Source organism: Merops nubicus, unplaced genomic scaffold, assembly GCF_000691845.1.
Source record: "Merops nubicus isolate BGI_N331 unplaced genomic scaffold, ASM69184v1 scaffold21367, whole genome shotgun sequence".
NCBI classification, from domain to species: Eukaryota; Metazoa; Chordata; class Aves; order Coraciiformes; family Meropidae; genus Merops; species Merops nubicus.
In genome coordinates, this window is record NW_008621285.1 from 1 (window position 1) to 6898 (window position 6898).

At 35.3% G+C, this 6898-nt stretch overlaps 1 protein-coding gene across 1 annotated transcript in view; it reads left to right on the forward strand.

The window, feature by feature from the left end:
- The first annotated feature begins 4172 nt into the window (after window positions 1–4172).
- The window catches only part of KDM6A (lysine (K)-specific demethylase 6A), a 79345-nt gene continuing 76619 nt past the window's right edge, over window positions 4173–6898 (forward strand). The window contains exon 1 of the mRNA XM_008944442.1: window positions 4173–4278. The gene's annotated coding sequence lies outside the window, so the exon portion shown is untranslated. The remainder of the gene's footprint in view (window positions 4279–6898) is intronic.

Genomic DNA, 6898 nt, shown 5'->3' on the forward strand with positions numbered 1-6898 from the left:
TTTTTTTTTTTCTTCTTTGTACAGTTGTTTAACAGTAATTTGTACTGCCAGTTGTAATCAGTTGTATTTTACAGCAAAGTTTTTCTTCGTACTAGTTCAAGGAGAAATAACATTGTCCTATTTTATGAAGTAGAGCTGTAACACATATCTGTGACTTCGTTATATGGTATTTAGAATTAGATTTTTTTTTTCTCTGTAATTATGTGGAATTTGTCTGTTATAGTATATTCCCAGTACTGGGGCCTTTTCTTAATGAAAGACATCACGTTAATAATAGCCAAAATTAGCATTTGTGTTATGGGATTGGCTCGGTTTGGGTTTTTTGGGGGGGTGAAGAGGGGGAAGAAATAATCTTGTCACCACGGAGGTTTACTTTCACTTTGTGATAATAAATAGTGCACATCCAAGGATTTGATAGTGCTTTCAAAATATTATAATGGAATAATTTTTCCTTTTGTGAACACGTATGAATGTTTAGCTAGCTTTTTCCAAGTTGACAAATATACTAAGCCTTTTTCCTCTTCACTATATTGCATTTAAATGTGTCCTAAGAATTGGTGATTGAATTTGTGAAATCAGAATGCTCCCGTTCACGAACTATGATGTCATAAGAGGGGGTTTGTAACTGTCATATCAGAAGTGTTGATAATGGTGTATTACTTCATTTCATTTTTAGTCAGGCAGGTGGCAAACAACATGAATATTGTTGGGATCTTTGTGTCATATAACCCAGCTTCTTTTCCTGCAGCCATTCCTGTATTTGTTTCCTGCTCTGCTCTGGTTGCCACACTGTGAAGCAGCTGCGGGTGATTATTTTGCCAAGTTTCTAAATTTTTCAGGTTTTCCTTTTATCTTCATGCAGCCTTGAACAAAGGAAAGGAAGTGTACGATGTTGCATAGCAATCTTCTTTTTTTGTTTCAGGGTGTTTCTTTCTTGTTAATTTGTCCATACAAGGCTGGCACCATTGAGTGCACTTTTATTTCTCTGCATTGTATGGATTTATAAATACTGGAAACCTGAGGGCTTTTTAACTTCCTTAGAACTTTTAGTGTCTCGGGATGATTTAAACAGTCACGCAAGTGGTGCCATAGATGGTCTTTGCAGCTACAGATCCACTAAAATGAGATCTTTTGATTATTCCTTCAAAGAAACCATATAAAGATATGTGTAGTTGTGACCTCCCTCTTTAAAGTGCCTTGTGTCTGTTTATTCAACAAAGAGACAAATTCTTATCTATGCAGAAAAATACTCATTCCTTTCTAAAGATGTTCGTGGAGCGGTTTGATGGGGAAGGTGGTTTCTTAGGAGCAAAACCAAAGTTGGATAAATCCATTTATCTAGATGAATTTACTCTGGCTACTAGGAGGAGCAAGAGCCATGTACTGACTGATCCGTTTGTCCTCTGGAGACTCGGAAGTTGACTTTGGTGTTCCCACTGAGGAAGTAAAGCTTGCTCATGGTTTCTGTTTCATTTTCTTAGAACGTGCTAGAAGAATTCTAAAAATTTGTGTGAAACAACCATCACAATTCAAGTTTGCATAAATATAAGAGTTTTCCTGATAACGTTGCAGATACGCCCTCTCAGTTGATCTCTAGCCTACTCAATGGTGTAGCTGAATTGTTCTTACAGAGTTAACTATTGTCACTTAGAGGGAAAGCTCTGTTTTGCAGCTCTGGTGTCCTACCCCTTGCCTTGTGCTGGTGTTAGTAAGATGGCTTAGCAGTATTTTGAAAATGTCTTCTAAGGCCAAGGGAAAATCTGCCTTGCTGAGAACCGATCTGAGCTGTGTGAAAGACTTGGGCACAGCTTCTTGTACCCCTACTATGTAGAGTGCTTCAGATACTTGTGATACATCTTCTAATGAGGATCTACTTATAGGATCATAGAATGACTTGGGTTGGGAGGGACCTTTTAACTTGGGCTAGGGGACCTTTAAAAGGGGCTGGGGAAGTGTTGAGGGTCCCTGGATACTAAGCTGTTTTAAGGTCATGTGAACATCATCGCCATAGAAAAATCCTGTTATATTTCTTCGTAAAGTCAAGTTCCCTTTAAATACCTGTAGCTGTCTAATTTAGGACATAAACTATCTTTACTTCCTCTCCAATAGTTTTTGTGAGCCACATGTTGTGGTAGAAGTTTCTGTGTTCTCTAGACAGTGACTGAATTGCAGAAGACAAAATATTAATTTAAGAAAATGTCGTAGTGTGAATATTCTCTTCAGCAGCTGCAGTAGGTATTGCATGTCAACAGAAAACGGGAAGCCTATCTGCAAGTTAATCTGTGACAGTAACATTAGGGCCAACAGCAAGAATTGTGTAATGATATGTACAGTTGCAGAGATGAGACCAAAAAGCAGGCAGAGTGAGCAAGGCACAAACCCCAAGATCCTGCATTCAAAAATCTGCGGATGGGATTAGGTTCAGCTGATGAGCCTGAATATTGAAAACTTGATTCATACACACATACTAATTTTAAGAAACATGCTTTGGACTTGTGCACTTTGCTTTCTGATTCCAGGGATCAAATTCTTTTGCTTGAGAGTTGACTGACTCCAAGAGGTATTCATAGTGGTAGGACTAGAATTAGTGGTGTAGTAGCTTTAACTGTCAACAGAATTCCAGTCCTTCCAGTGCATTTTGCTGAAGCAACTTGCCGCGTGAATGAAAAATTCTGCAGCAGTTCTTTGATGTAGAGGCAAATATGTGTCTCAATTTAGTATCTTCAGAATATGGCTTCATAGCTGCAGTTTGAAATACAGAATTTAAATGTTTTTATTAAATCATTTTAATGCCACATGTACATATGACAGATTTAACATAGATGTTACCTCTTTTTGCAGCAGCTTTGCTTTGGTTTTATTAATTAAAAATTTTTGTCTGAAAACAGTCATAAAAAAAGCTATTCTGGACTGGCAAGTAGGTAAAAGTGAGCGTGGTAGACCTCAAGCTTGGGATACAAACCAAGATCCACTCACCTGGTCTCATACATGGCTTTGTGTCTGAGTACAGCAAGGTCTGTCTTACTATTGCTTCCTATTTAAAAAAAAAAAAAATTAAACTAGCGTAATGAGGTAAAAATGGTAAATTACAATGCAGATTAAATCACAAATTCAGATTCTCCACAGTTTAGGGGTTTTTTTAAGCTATTTCTTCACATTTCCTCATTTTATTGTTGACATTTCTCATTTTTTTAATGTAAGTGTACATGAAGTAAATCATAAATAAGGGCAAGGCTACTCATATAGTGTTTGAACTTAAATATTACAGGATGGATTGATCTTTTTTTTTCCCCTTAAGTATTAAGGTCTTTGATTACTGTAATATGTTGAAATCAAGCAGTTCATAATTGCATCCAGATTTGAAACAGTCAAACAATGAGTTGGTGAAAGTCATTGATTAACCAACTGGAATTAGAATTCAGTGGAAGTCTGTAGAGCTTTTGAGAACAGTGAAGTCTTCTGGTGATGCAAAGGACCTTCCCTCCTATTACATTTATTCAGCAACTTTATTTTGATGGCTAGTATGTTTAAAATCAAGAAATTCAAAAATTTAGGATACAGTTTTTATATGTTCATTTACTGATTCATTCCCAAAGTGTAAATTGGCTTATGGGGTAAGAATATAATACATTAAAGATCATGACCATTATGGTAAATAGAAGGTATCAGTTCAGTTTATTAAAAAATATATTCTACACTTTATTCTTCAGTTTAGCAAAACATAGCAAGGCAGCTGGTAGAAAGAAATGTGAATTCTTTAGAAGAAAACAATTACAGAATGAGAATAAAATCATTGCAGATTGGAAAGAATAAAATTATTCCTTTTGCATTTCATTGATTTTTTTAAATTAAATCGCCATGTATGTTAGAGGTTTATTTTATGTTTGGGCAGTTGAATGTTTCTGGAGTCCACAAATAAACCAGAGAAAACTTCTATTGTTAATTTGCAGTCAGTTTGTGTTAGAATCCGTGCATTTCCAAATCCATTCTGTCTTAAATATTACATTTCTTCTTTGAAAAGTCATGCTAACCATGTTACTGAGAGCTTTTGGAGACTCCTTACCTTGCAGACTAACAAGAAACGTTATTTCTTAGAAAGTGTACAGAAAATATGTTATTTGCTGTAGTTAAATACAGAATTTTGAAAACCTTGTATTTTTTCTTCCCAGGCTGTTCGCTGCTATGAATCGCTAATTTTGAAAGCTGAAGGAAAGGTCGAGTCTGATTTCTTTTGTCAGTTAGGTCACTTCAACCTCTTATTGGAAGATTATCCAAAAGGTAAGATTTTTTTAGTACTTATGATAGATGTCATTGGGGAGTTGTCATTTGATATAAGTGACCCAACAGAAAGAAAAACATTTGGATAACTCATTGTTTTCTCAGTTTGTACTGTATTTCAAAGCCCATAACAGAATAAGGCTGATGACGTTTATGGAAACAGTTGCATTCTATCTCCCTGTTTATCTTTGGGTTTTTATTTTTTTATTTATTTAATTGACAAAAAAAACCTAAACCACTATTGGTTCAGATGTGAAAATGAAGTTTATTTTATACAGTAGTACCACACTGCCTACTTCCTTTTCATTATTGCATGACTGTACAAGCGGGTGAACCCATGCCTCTGAAGGTTTCCTGTGTAGGGTGGGAGATACAGGTGCCTAGGGCAAGAGCCTTAGTGCTTTCATGTGTGCCCACAATCTCAACAGATAAGGCCAGTCTGAAAGCATTGATTCGAAAGCAAAAATCTGCACTTGAAGTGTTTCAGGCAATATGCTGGCGTAGAAATTACTGAAGAATAGTCTGATCCCATGTTTTATTTTGTTTTCTTTAAAAAAAATTCAACCACCCACCCTACAGAAAGCTTACACTGCTCTTTCTGATCATCTTGGTATGATGCAAGTGCAGTATGGCTTATTGGTTGTATTTTACTTGGCAAAGACAGTGAAAGATTGTACTGGACTGTATCAACTCTGCTGTTGAGTTGTTAACAGTTAAGAGTGACAGGACCAGGCGTTGCTATGGCTCAGAGGTGAGACTGATGGAGTCTGCTGTGGACCGTGTATTTAGTTTTAAGAAAAAGTATAAAAAAAATACAAATGATGGTTTGAAATATCACTTCCAGAACTTTGTGTGTAGAAATATCTAGGTATGAAAAACATGAATTAAAATAATTAGTTATTTTTTAGATGCCTGTTTAAAATCACATCACAATCATGAGAATTCTCAAGAAGTAAAAAAAAAAAAAAATCTATTAGTATTGAAGAATTAAAAAAAAAAAGTGTATCTGTATTTTCAGAGAAATGGAGTAGTAATGAAAATAATACTGGAGGAATTTTAATGGGTGGAAAAACAGAAGTTAAATGAGTTGGGTTTTTTTTTGTTTTCTTTTTTTTTTTTTTTGTAAGGAACCATGTGTTCCTTTTGACAACATTTGTTGAACACCAATTCTAAAGACAATAAAAGTATTATCCACAATGAAAAAATTTGTCTGTTCTGTAATTGATTTACTGCTGTTACTTGAAAGAGGTAGAATGCTGGTGTGTTGTGTTGAATCTAAAGTAAAAACAAACTCTATTCTATAAATGCTATGACTTTAATTATCATACATTCTAGTTGTAATTATAGTTAAATTTTAAATGCTTGGGAACAGAAAAAGCAGTTCAGAAATGTTTTGATTTCCCTAATGTATATTTTATCCAACTTTTAAGTCCTGACGTCCCAGAAGTATAAATACTGAAACAGGATGATCTTCAGAACTGAATCTGTCTGGTCTGAAGTTAGTCTTGGACAAAGTTATGGAGAAGTTGATGTGTTTATTAAATTGGATGTAAATTAATAAAATACCACAAGATATTAGCATGACTAATGCTGAAGAACTTTTTTCCCTTGCAAATCCATTATTTATTTAATAAGTATGTTTAATAAATGTGTGCACCTTTGTATGTAACGCAGAAAGATGTGTCTTTACTGAAGGCAAATGTGATGGTGTTCTTTGTTTAAAAGCATTTGCAATATAGTTTGTGCCAAGTGGAGCAAAGTTGTTAGTGGACTGCAGAAGCCCAGTCAGTGATGATGATGAAGCAAGGCTTGGTTGATACAGATCTCTTAGGTTCCATGTGTATAGTTTTGATCTGTCCCATTTTTTTACAAATACGTTGACAAACATGGATCATTCAGTTGGGTGTTTTAGTTGTGTGTTAGCATTTTCATGTAGTTAATACCTTCTGACATACATCTTCAGTACTAAAAAAGACTGCAGGTCATTTCTTTGTAAGAATTAGAATTCATCCACCAGGAAAGAGGGACCCTGGGGGAGATTCATGGCAGATTACTGCGTGTTGCTATCGGAAGCGCTGGCAAATGCTTCTCTTGCTGCATGTAGACAAGGAATGTCAGGGGCCAGCTACCTTTCAGTGTGGAATAAATTGGTGGCTGATACCTTGCTGAAGTCTAAATATGTCTAGCATATATATTTATATTTTTTTAATGAAACCTGTTAAATTTTGCAGTAAATTCTCTTGAAGTGAATTCTGTTTTCTTTCACTTGTAGCTACTGAGCTCCAGATTTAATGTGGGTTTTTTTTTAATAAAAAAAGTACTTGTCTCCAACAAACATTTTGACTTAAGTCAGAAATTACTGGATGAGGCTTGTTCTCTTGTATCTGAAGTTAGACAAAGAGAATTGCAATGTTTTTTTCCTAGCCTTTAAAATAAGGGAAGCTGGTCTGCAGCTTGTAGTTTTCCCCAAATGCAGTGTGTTTCAGTTGCTGTTCTTAGCTAAAGGGTTTTCTCTGCAGCTATGAAATTGAGTTGTCTTGTTAATTGCACTCTGTTCCTCTTAGGAGAAGGTCCTAAGGAAGTTATCAACTGTTTTGAGGATTTTGAATATTGCACTCAG